Genomic DNA, 12,179 nt, shown 5'->3' with positions numbered 1-12,179 from the left:
CCTCAGATGCATCAAGATGCAGGGGAACTGAAACAAAACAGCTTACATTAGGTGGTCTGTGATGGCCAGCAGAGACCCCCCCATCCCGTCAATAGCCCCCAGACCTCCCCAACGCCCTCCAGTCCTTGCAGGGTCCCCACATCTTCCTGGTCTGGACACCCTGGCCAAGTGGAGAAGACAGAGCCTGGCTCTGGGCAGTGGTCTGGGCTGTGGCCCCCTCTCAACAACCTCTCTTTCCACAGGAGCTTTGGCCTTGCAGCTGGGAGACTCACGGGACCTTCTCTACCTTGGAGGTGGAGCAGGGCCTGCCATCCTGTCCCGGCACCATGAGCTCCAACAGCTCCCCGGAGGAGAACCCTGAGGGAGATGCAGGGAGAACAGGGCGGAAGCCCATGGTGAGAGGTGGGGGAAGTCGAGCGAAGCTCCAAGCAGGATTTGTACGAAGGATGGAGAGGGGGTACTAGTGACAAGCAGCTGGTGTCTGGAGGGCCACAGACTTGTGGCCTGCAACTCTGTGTGACCCTGGCTGTGCATGTGCATGCAATGGGGACAATTGGTCCTGTCTGGGACATGAGGGAGAAAAGGAGACAAGAATCAAACTCTCTGTGTTGGGGAGAGCTAGGAAAATGCTGTGTTCTCTCAAACAGAACACAATCTGGGGAGGGAGGTAATGAACATCTTTATCCTTGTTTCACAGAGACCACCCCAAGACCCCAGCCTATGTTCTGATTGTTAAGATTACAAGGCAGAAGGAAAGGCCCCACTCGATCTTGTGATGTGTGCAGTAAATCACTGATGAACTATGTTATTTTCTCTAGGCTAAAGATGCTTCCAAAGACATTCCCATATACTTCTCCAAGGAAGAATGGGCAGAGATGGGAGAACTGGAGAAAATTCACTATAGGAATGTGAGAAGGAACGATAATGTGCTGATTAATTTAGGTAACTTCAAGTGCTGGTTGCAGACCGGCCTGCGAAATATAAAACAGGTCTTCTGTCCCCGTGTTATTTTGGCTCTCTCTTAGGCAGCTGCATGGGCCCACAGTTCCCTTCTGTATGGAGAGAAATCTGGAGGGGAAATTTTGTTCTTCCTCATCTTTTTTTTTTTTTTTTTTTTTTTTGTCAGTGCACAGCCGAGTATCGGCACTAGTCATGCAGAGCTCACATCTTGACCTTGTTCAAGACTCTCCCAGCACGCGCTGAGCCACACTGGCTTTGTGGTGCTTTCCATTGCCACCACCCTTTGTTCCTCCTCTCACCACTTCCCTTTTAGGACAAAGATTTGGCTTCTTTCCAGGTGTCGGAGCCTCTCAACCAGCTTTCCTGTGTCACCAAAGGCAGACCAAGCACCATGTGGATGACACTGAGGATTCTGATGAAGAATGGACACCTCGACAGAAAGGTGAGGGGCCAGGAGGAATTAGAGGTGACCTCCTGAAACCATCCTGGGTTGATGTCTCGGCTTTATCTCAGGAGTTAACAAAGGAGACCATGTTCTCTCAAAAGCGTAAATGTTCAACAAACAAGCAAGGTGCAATACATTATATTCAGTAAGAGGCTATTCATATAAAGGTTTTAAACCTGTAAATTAATTACATATTTTATTTACAGATACAGTAATAAGTGCTAAACGTATAAAAATCTGAATGTGAGTAAGAAATACCAAACTCAGAAGTTATTATCACAAGAGAAGGAGGAAGGGCTGGCAGGTGGCTTCACTGCGTCATAGTTAGCTCTTTTGTCTGTTTTATGTCTATTTTTGAATTTTGAAATAAAAAGTCGAAATGAAAACATTTCCATCAGCTGTGTCCGAATGTTGAAATAGGACTGGATGGTGATGGATTTATAGGTTTTCCAGCATTATTCTCCACACTGTTCTATATGTTTAAAGTTTATCATTCTTTAAAGTAATAAAAGAAAGACTGGTTTTGCTAGACATTGTTAATTAATCAGCGGGAAATTAACTAAACTTTCATTGAACTGTAAATCCACCAAAAAGCTTTCTAACCCTAATGTCTTAATAGGTCAGTCACTGGATCAACGGTCTTAGAAGAAGACATGACTAACCCCATGGTTTGTCATACATCGTTATCTGCACTCAGTTGATCCCCACCTTAGTCACTTTATCGTCTCTTATCGAGAAATCTTGTGGGATTTCTACAAGAATTTTTTTTTTCCTTTTGAGATTTCTTATGAGAAATCACACAACGGCAACTTACCCTTCCTAACAATTTTTGAGTGTTTGATATGATTAACTATATACACACTGATGTGCAAGAAACTGCTAGAACTTTTTCATCTTGCATGACTAAAGCTACACCCGTTGAACAACAACACACCATTTCCTCCTGCCCCAGTTCTTGGCAACAATTCTACTTTGTTTCTATGAATTTGATTACTTTAGATACCTCATATAAGTGAACCATGCCATATTTGTCTTATTGTGACTGGCTTCTTTAACTTATCAAAATGTCTTCAAGGTTTGTCCACGTCATAGCACTGGCAGGGTTTCTTTATGTTCTAAGGCTGAATAATAGCCCATTGTATTTATATACCACATTTTCTATATCTATTCACTTGTTGATGGATATTTAGGTTGCTTCCACCTCTTGGGGGGAATCTCTCTCTTCCTCTTCTTGTAAAAGCACTATTCCCATCATGAGGGCCCCACCCTCATGAACTCATCTAACCCTAATTACTTCCCCAAAGCTCCATCTCCCAATGTTATCACACCAGGAATTAGAATTTCAACATATGAATTTTGGAGGAGCAAAATCCAGTCATAGCACCCATTTTTTAACTGAGTTTTTTTTGTTGTTGAGTTGTAGGAGTTCTTTAGATATTCTAGGTATTAACACTTTTTCAGACATATGGTTTGTAAATATTTTCTCTCATTCTGTAGGTCGCCTTTTCACTCCACTGATTTTTTCTTTCAGTGCTCAGAAGTTTTCAGGCTTTACATAGTCTCTTTGTCTATTTTTGCTTTTGTCACTGATGCTTTTGGTGTCATTTCCAAGGAATCATGGCCAAATTCGATTTCTTGAAGCTTTCTCCTATGTCTTCTTCTTGGAGTTTTATACTTTTGGGTGTTAGATTAAGGTCTTTAATCTATTTTGATGTTATTCTTGTATGTAGTGTAAGATAAGGGTCAATCTCCATTCTTTTGCATATGGCGATCCACTTTTCGCCATACCGTCTCTTGAAGAGACTGTCCTTTCCTCCATTGTGTGGTTTTGTTTAGCGTTTTTCCATGAAAGTTAAGCCAATTCATTTTTTAAAAGATAAATGTAATGGAAACCTTGGGAACACAAGAAGAAGCAGAGATGAGGTTTGGTGTTGTTTTCTTTGCTTTGTCGTGGGTGACCATTTACCTCAGTTGGTGAGAGTGTGGTGTTAACACCAAGATACAGGGTTCAATTTAAAAAAAAAAAAAAAAACATTTTAAGAAAATTAGCAATGCCTCCAATAGAAGCAAAGGTCTTAATGTTACTTCAGAAACCGTTTTCAAATCACCCGTGGATAATACTTGGAATTGTCACTCTAGTTCAGAATTCTCTGTCCCTGATGAGAATCTTCTGAGCTGGGAAATATTTACCGACCGAAACACTGATTTCTCATCACCTTTTAGTCAAACCTCCTCGGGCGGCCTTCAGAGTGGGACAGAGTAAACACCAGAAGGTGAGTAACTGAAAAATCCTATCGACAAGTCAATCTTCCTCATGGAAGATCCAAACACATGGAAGGGAAGGAGAATGTGCAGAGTATCCTAGGACTGCTGCCTTTCTTTTCTGATCTCTTCAGCACAATGTCTGACATCATCATTTTAAGAGTTAATAAGAAGAGCAACAATAATCACTACCACTCGTTTTATTTTTGCAATATTTCAGACTTTATTTTAAGCATTTTACATGAATAAACTCACTCAAACCTTACAACTATAACTATAACCATTTTGTGAATGAAAAAACAGAGCTACAGAAATGTTTGAGATCACAGTCAGTAGTGGTTCAGTCTAATCCAATACTCCTTCATTCTCTAAAGTACTTACAAGCTCATTAAAACTTTCGTGTTTTGTAAAGTTCATGCTGCCTTACCCGGACACCTTTACATTATTCATCGGACTGATTATTTCAACCTAATTCTTGTCTGCTGTGCTAAGTGAGAGATACGCTAAGACACTCTGAGGGAAACTTGCAAATATACAGTCAATTTGCACTGCGCACGGTCCCAGAGGAAGACGGAGAAAGTTCCTACTCTCTCACAAGGGATGCATTCAGATGTGAGAAAGTTGCTCCAGGCCCTGAGAAGTTTGAGGTTTGACTGAGAAACAACAGATAGGAAAATGACTTAGCACTTCATGTACTTTACACTATCCAGTAGAAATGCATCCTGGTACTGATTTTAAACTCTCCTCCCTGTAGGAAGAAGTAACTACTCCTTTCTCTGGGCCCAAATTAGGCAAATGTCATGCTGTTTCGAATCATTTATTTAGCCTGCTGCTTCTGTATTGTGAGCTCTTTGAGAGCATGGTCCATACCCGATTTTTCTCAGGAGTTCCAGGTGAGGCTTAGAGCCCCTGAGGGCCCCCTGAATGTTTTCTGAATGACTCCAAGTTTTGCAAATTAAAATACGTGTAACAGGGTCAAGTAATGCTGAAGATAATATCTTTGAATTAGATTTCAACTGTAGAGATGGTTGAGGAGGTAAATCGATGTCAGGACTATAAGAGAAATTATTAATCTCATGTTTGCACTGTATTTAACAACTCACAAAACACTTTGGTGAACATTATTGCATTTCATGTTCACTATACCATTAAGAATGAGAATGCATGCCAATTTGTGGATCAGAAAGCTGAGTAGAATTAACTAATAGTACACCCTTCCTTAAGTAGAATTGGTACAGGAACCAGTTCATTCAATTCCAAAGTTAAATATTTCTTCCTGGTTATGGCAGTTTGCAACTCTTAGCATGACTTTCTTAGTTGTCTGCATACATTTATACCAACTGTTTCTTCTCCTCCCAACCTCACTGTTCATTTTCTAGATGTGTGTTGTACCCTCTGTGCTTTTCTACATTTCTCTTTCCATCAAAAGTCTACTAGTTCATAGAAGATCCCCTCTTTTTCTCTATAAGCCCCTACCTCCTTCTTTCACAGACCTGGTTGAGTCTCCTGCTAGTATTCCAAAATATTCTCCCTCCCTCACTCTCACGTATATAGAGAAAGTTGAAAAAAAAGAGCCTTAAGACATGGATTCTAGTCCTGGAGTCACTACCCAATCAGGCCTTTCCTTTTCTCTCTGGTATTCAGACACTCCAGGTTTTTCAAGGGACTGTTGAACAAAACTGCTACATGTGAAAACATGTTGCAAGCCCTAAGAAACTAAATAAATGTATGTTGGTTTTTAATATGTGACTCTCACATTAAAGGGAATGTCCAGGGCACTGTTAAGTAATGAATCTAGTTTGAAGAAATTGCCCGGAACAACAGATTTCCTGAACACAAGTGACTCAGAGAAGGCCCAGAAACGAGTGTCCCCTCCTGCAGAAGCAAGTACCTCCAGACGGCACTCTAGACAAAAATTGGGTAAGAGAAAATAATTTGGGGACTTTATCCCCTCTAGGTCCTTTAGAAAAGTTGGTGAGTATGGTCTAGATATGTGGCGTAGACTTTCAATAGGCCTGCACTTAAGCTGGACTATGCTGAGACCAGAAGTTAGGTACTGTACTGAATAGCATGTGGGAACACCAACTCTGAAGTCACACGCTTGTTTTAATCCACGCAGAATCATTAAGGCCTTGGGCAGACATTATAAATTCTCTGCACTCCTTAAAGCTAATCTGTAAAATGAAGATAAACACATATAGCTCATATATGTTTTAAAAGCATTAAATTAAATATAAAAGAACTGATACATACAACTGTGATAATAGAGACCACATTTTCTTATTGTACATCCATGCCTTTGTTCCATGCCTAATATGTAATGCACCCTCAACAAATATTTTGTGGATAAATAAATGCATGAATGAACTGTTTTGTAAGTAGAAAGTTTGGGAGGTTCAATCTGATCATGGGAATCCAGAAACTAAAATTGACTTATGCATCTGTAGTCAGTGTGGAGTCTTAGTCTCTCTGAAATAATAGTTAAGAGGTACTGAAGGGGTGGGGAGCCAGAGTATGTAGAAGGATAGATAATAATTTGATGGTAAGAGATTTCACATCTTCTGAAAAAACAGAAACAAACACTCCAGACTCCTAACTTCACTCACTTACTCTTCTCCAATGTAGAACTCGAGAGAAAGGAGATTGAAGTGAAGGTGTACAGCCTGCGAGAAAGAAAGGGTCGGTCATACAAAGAGGTCGATGAGCCTCAGGATGATGACTACCTGTGTAAGTGACCCTTTTGGCCCACTCATGGAGAAGGCTATATCCCGGTAGAATAATTTTATCTTGTTGTTTGACCCCAAATCATTCCTTTACTCCGGTGGCTTGGGATACAGGATTGAGGCTAAATTATGTAACTGCTGGGCTCTTTCTGAAGCTCTTTATATCCAGGAACATGCACTATACTTTTCCAAATCCCTGCTGCTCTCGCCTCCAGATTGTGAGAAATGCCAGGACTTCTTCATCGACAGCTGTGTGGCTCATGGACCCCCTACATTTGTAAAGGATAGTGCAGTGGACAAGGGGCATCCCAACCGCTCATCCCTCACTTTGCCCCCTGGGCTGAGAATTGGGCCATCGGGCATCCCTGAGGCCGGGCTTGGAGTATGGAATGAGGCATCCGATCTTCCACTGGGTCTGCACTTTGGCCCCTTTGAGGGCCAGATCACAGAAGATGAAGAGGCAGCCAACAGTGGCTACTCCTGGATGGTGAGAAGGGCCTATCTTACCCCATCTTCTGGCTTCCTATATCCCTTCTGTGCCTTTGGTGGGACATCACCTTCTACATGCTAGAACATGGATACTGGCAACATGGTTAGCTCTGTGTACTTAGTGGTCTTTGCATGAACCTGGAACTCCTATTTAAAGGTCAGTGGGTGAGTGGGAGAAAAGTGGCACAGAGACAGAAAAAGTGCATTCTCCCTATGGGGCCTCAGCTCTGACTGGACAAATCAACTCAGATGTGTAGATGATGCTGAGGAGTACACAGCATGTGCCACCATTGGCGGCTGAATCCATGCAGGCTCAAAATGCATCGATGACAGTACAATAAAATAATTCTGATTATTACCTGCCCCTCAAACCCAAAATGACTAACTTATTTTTCTGAAATTCAGATCACCAAGGGGAGAAACTGCTATGAGTATGTGGATGGAAAGGACAAATCTCGGGCCAACTGGATGAGGTAAGGCCAATAGGTTTCGGGTTCCAGCAGGGACACTCATCTCTCTCAAGCTCGGCTTCTTTCCTCCTCAGCATGCCTCCCTCGATGGTTTTTACACTCTCTGTTCTCCTTACAATGTTCTTTCATATTATGAACATCCAGGAAAAAAGAGATAAAATATAAATATTACCATTTCTTTTATGAAAAAACTAAATCTCTATGATAGACAAAATTGGGGCACCAGAATAAACGCTGAGGAGCCTAGATTCATTGGGGATGCTGGATTCGCACTTTAATTGATCTAATCAGCATTTATTAAGCACTTACCATATTCTTGTTTAGAAAATGGAGTACATCACATGAACAGATCACACAACCCATGCCCTCGTGGAGGACTATTGCGCGGAGATGTGAAACATTTGATTATAGGAGAAGTACACAAGGCCAAGACAACCTAAAACAAGGGACATTTAATCTGTGAGGGCAGGAAATCTTGCCAGCTTCAATGAAATTAAAACCTGAAGCCTGAGAAGTGAGCTGCAGGGTGGTCACGGGCCTCTGTGCTGCATGGACCAGCCCCTTTCCATGAGGGACTCTCATTTTATTAGAAGATAAGAATATGGACATGCTGTTATTATTCTGTATTTCCATGCTAGGACAAAGGGACCTCTAAGTTTCTATGGGAACCCAGGGAGGCAGGTGAATGGCACCTAGGTAAACTATGGGAGATTAGAGAAAGGTCTCTTAAAAGAAGATAGACTTGGGGTGAGTAAAGAATGATGTGTGCTAATCCAGAAGCGGAGTACATGATTGATCAAACACCAAATTCTGTGCTATGAGCAGAAATCGATTCAGAGTTTAGAGAAGTGAGAAGTCAGTGTTTTATGGCCAATCAAGGTGGAGGTAAGTCTGTAATTGGGCTTTGAAGAATGGATAAGTAGGCAAGGGGGGGAAAAGCATTCCAGGCAGGATGAGCACCATAAGCAGGACTTGGAGAAAGAGGCTTAGGTATGAACAGCAGGTTCCTGGAGGAGGGTAACGGCATGGCCCGTCACAGCATGGGGGCCTTGACCATCTGGTGACAAGCCCAACACGGCCCTGGCAGGTAGTGGAGACTCACTGCCTGTTATTTTCTGTCCCTTTGTCTGCCTCAACCCCAGGTATGTGAACTGTGCCCGGGATGATGAGGAGCAGAACCTGGTGGCCTTTCAATACCACGGGCAGATCTTCTATCGAACTTGCCAGGTCATCAGGCCGGGCTGTGAACTGCTGGTCTGGTACGGGGATGAATATGGCCAGGAGCTGGGTATCAAGCGGGACAGCAAGTGGAAGAAAGAGCTCACAGCAGGGAGAGGTGGGCACCACTATTATTCTTTAAATAGAACAGAAGAGAAAGAATTCTCCTTGGGAATTTTCATGGTACAACTCTTAAGTAGAGTAAAATGCAGTCGAAAGATGGAAAAATTTCAAATCAGGTGCTTCTGAAATTAAGGATTCATTTCATTTGCCTTTGACTCTTAGGGACAATTTATATTTTGAAATTTCTGTTCTTATTTTATTTTTTTAACTTCTTTATATGAAAAATATATAACAACATATAGTCCTGACGGGCTTAGAGACAAAGAACAAGTCTCAAGCACCTACCAGCTCTTTTATCAAGGCAGTTTCATCTGGCTCTTTTAATTGTTTCTTAATTTCTTCCATATTCCTAAATAACATGCATATGTTGTTTTTCATTCATTCATTATTTCAATTAGTTGTCACGTGAATTCCTACTCTGTGCCAGACGATGTTCCAGGAACAGGAAATACACACAGAACAGGATGATCAGAATATGTGCTCTTGAGCAGCTGACACGTGAATTAAGGAAACACGCAGACACGCACAGGCATGTGCATATCAGACAGTGATTCGTGCTTTCAAGACAACTAATCCAGAAAAGAGCCTAGAGATCATCATGAGGGGAGGGAGGGTGTGACAAGGGACGGTCAGGGAAGGTTCTTCTCAGGACATAACATTTGAGAGGTGCAGAGTTGTGGGCAAAGGACTCCAGGCAGAGGGAGCAGCTCGTGCAACAGCCCTGAGGCAGGAGAGAGTGAGGGTGTTTGAGAAATGGCTGAGACCACCCAGGTGAAGGAAGCAGAGAAGAGAGCAGAGGTCGGAGAGATACACAGAAGCCTGGACATGTAGTGCCCATGATTCCTGCCCAGAAACTGGGGATTTTCCTAAGATGGAAACAATTGTGGAGTTTTGGTTAATTTTCAGAAAATAAACTGCAGTGGGTAATCCCATCAGAGTCCACTTTAGACTCCAGGTAAGAGAGGATGGTGGTTTGGATAAAGGTGGGAGTCAGGAGGTAAGAAGTCTGATTACGGATATAATTAAAACAGAACTTTCTATTAAATTTGAAATGGCCTAAGACTGAATGAAATAACTCAAGTAGGAATATTTGGCGTGTCACCCAAGGAAGGACATATTTTCATTTTATGATTTGTGGACAGAGAGAGAAGCAATTCACAATCTAGTTTAGGCAGCAGGAACCAGAGTCGTTTACTCAAGGGGGACTGGACCACTGTGAATCCCACTTCCTGATGGAGAACCAGGTACACAAGAGTCCTCAATTAAATGTCTTTGACGGGGGAAACTCAAATTCAGTGTTCTTTAACCACTACTCTACACTGCCTTCTACATTTGTGCATCTCCAGACGAAGTGGTTCCTGACTTTATAGATCCCTTTTCCCTCATAAGAAAAGTCACTAAGGATGAGTCCATCCATAACAGCTCCTTTTCGTGTTGCTATAACACAATACCTGCGACTGGATAGTTTATAAAGAACAGAGGTTTATTTGGCTTATGATACTGGGACAGCTGCATCTGGCATGAGCCTCAGGCTGCTTCTACTCATGGTGGAAAGTGGCAGGCAGCTGGCAGGTACAAGCGGCAAGAGGAAGCATGAGAAAGAGAGATGGGGGAGGTGGTAGGGTCTTTTAAACAACCAGCTCTCGTGGAACTAATAGAGTGAGAACTCACTCACTACTGCCACCTTCCAGGGAGAACATTAATTCATTCATGAGGGATCTTCCCCCCATGACTCAAACAGCTCCCAACACTGCCATATTGGGGATCAGAATTTCACATGAGTTTTGAGGGTTCAACACATCCAAAATCTATCACCATCTATGTAATCCAAAGTCAGTTATTATTTCTCAGTAGAATAAAATAGCTGCAGATGCTCTATCAGGAAAAGTACCCAGAGATTAGGGGGAGAAGACGATATGATATGACCCAGAAGATACTTGTAGTGTGTGTGGCAAAGTCACTGCAGTTCCTTCTGTATAAAGACTGAAGCTGCCTCTGATGCTACTGAAGGTCCCTGGTTTGGCTGATACATAGACAAGGCCCTTGACCTAGGATTTCTGGGTTTCTGAGGAAGATGTAGAGAACAAAAATGGAATGAAAAAAGACTGTAAAGGAACACTCGGTGGGAGACAGCAGGCGTTACCACATGAGGAATGATTAGGGGAGCAGGCCTTACCATACAACAAAGCAGATGTCCCAGACAGTGTTGTCTACATCTCGCCTAACCAAAAACTTCCTCTTTCAGCAGAACAAAAGCCAGAGATCCACCCATGTTCTTCAAGCCCTCTGGCCTTCTCCAGTCAGAAATTCCTCAGGCAACATGTGGAACACAATCACTCCTCTCAGACCTTCCCAGGGACATCTGCAAGAGAACTTCTCCAGCCAGGGAATCTCCATCCAGTTGGTCAGAATCAGGAGCAGCAACGTTCTGATCCACACAGCTGGAATGACAAGGCTGAAGGTCAAGGGGTCAAAGAAGGGTCCAACCCCTTATATAAAAGGACAAAGCAGAGGAGAATTTCAAACACATTTTCCAGCCCACCCAAAGGACTAATGGGGAGTTCTCAAGAAGAGTCCAGAACAGGCCAGAAAGTGCATCCAGAGGACACAGGCAAATTATTTGTGGGGTTAGGAATCTCAAGAATTGCAAAAGTCAAGTGTGGAGAGTGTGGGAGAGGCTTCAGTAACAAGTCAGGCCTCATCCTACACCAGAGGACACACACAAGGGAGAAGCCCCAGCAATAAAACCACATCTCAACAGAGAGAGAGGTGGCCACCACACACCTCCACGCCCCAGCACTGAGGGGGCTTCAGAGAACGTCTTTTGACCTCTTGCCTTCCACAGGAGTGTCGAAAAAGATGTAAGCGATCAAACACACCCTCCACTTTCATGACCAGAGACGAGGCAGAAAATGTGGGGGGGCCGGGATTCCTTTAGGGCTCACGGGCTATGGACAGGTACAGATCCCCTCCATGTCCCACATGGCTGCCCTCTATGTTCTTCTGGCCTCCTTTTCCAATAAACGTTGTTCCCACACAAACCTGCAGCACGGGCTGTGTACCTCGTCCCCAGTTCCGAAGGTGAGAGAGTCCGGGAGGCCACGGGAACTCAGACTCTCTGCCGGGTCTCACGGGAACCAAGTCCCACTTAAATCACCTCCTGGGCCCAGGGAGAGAACCAGGGGAGGAGATGGAGACAGGGATGGGTCGGGAGGGGACCACCCCCACCAGCGCCCCATGGTCTCTCCCGTTACCCCCATCTCTGTAGCCTCAGAGGCGAAAGCCAGGCACAGACACGAGTGGGAACTCAAGAGAAAAGGAAAAGGAGTCAGGAAACCAGTTGGCCAAGGCCCCAACTTCTTCTCTATGGGTCCAGTCATCAGGTTGGGTATCAGGTATCATAGCAGAGGGGGCAATTGCAGCCCCAGGATCTGGGGCACGTTTACAGAGCAGGGCTTCAGTGGTGGGGTGGTCCCAAACCCTTTAATG

The 12,179-nt window shown here is 43.6% G+C and overlaps 1 pseudogene; it reads left to right on the top strand.

Moving 5' to 3' along the window:
• Positions 1 to 326: 326 nt before the first annotated feature.
• On the top strand, positions 327 to 11,555 carry LOC134369085 (histone-lysine N-methyltransferase PRDM7-like; annotated as a pseudogene).
• Positions 11,556 to 12,179: the final 624 nt, after the last annotated feature.

This window comes from Cynocephalus volans, unplaced genomic scaffold, assembly GCF_027409185.1.
Source record: "Cynocephalus volans isolate mCynVol1 unplaced genomic scaffold, mCynVol1.pri scaffold_35, whole genome shotgun sequence".
Classification (NCBI taxonomy): Eukaryota; Metazoa; Chordata; class Mammalia; order Dermoptera; family Cynocephalidae; genus Cynocephalus; species Cynocephalus volans.
The sequence above is the reverse complement of the archived record's forward strand: the minus strand, read 5'-3'. Positions and strand labels throughout refer to the sequence as shown.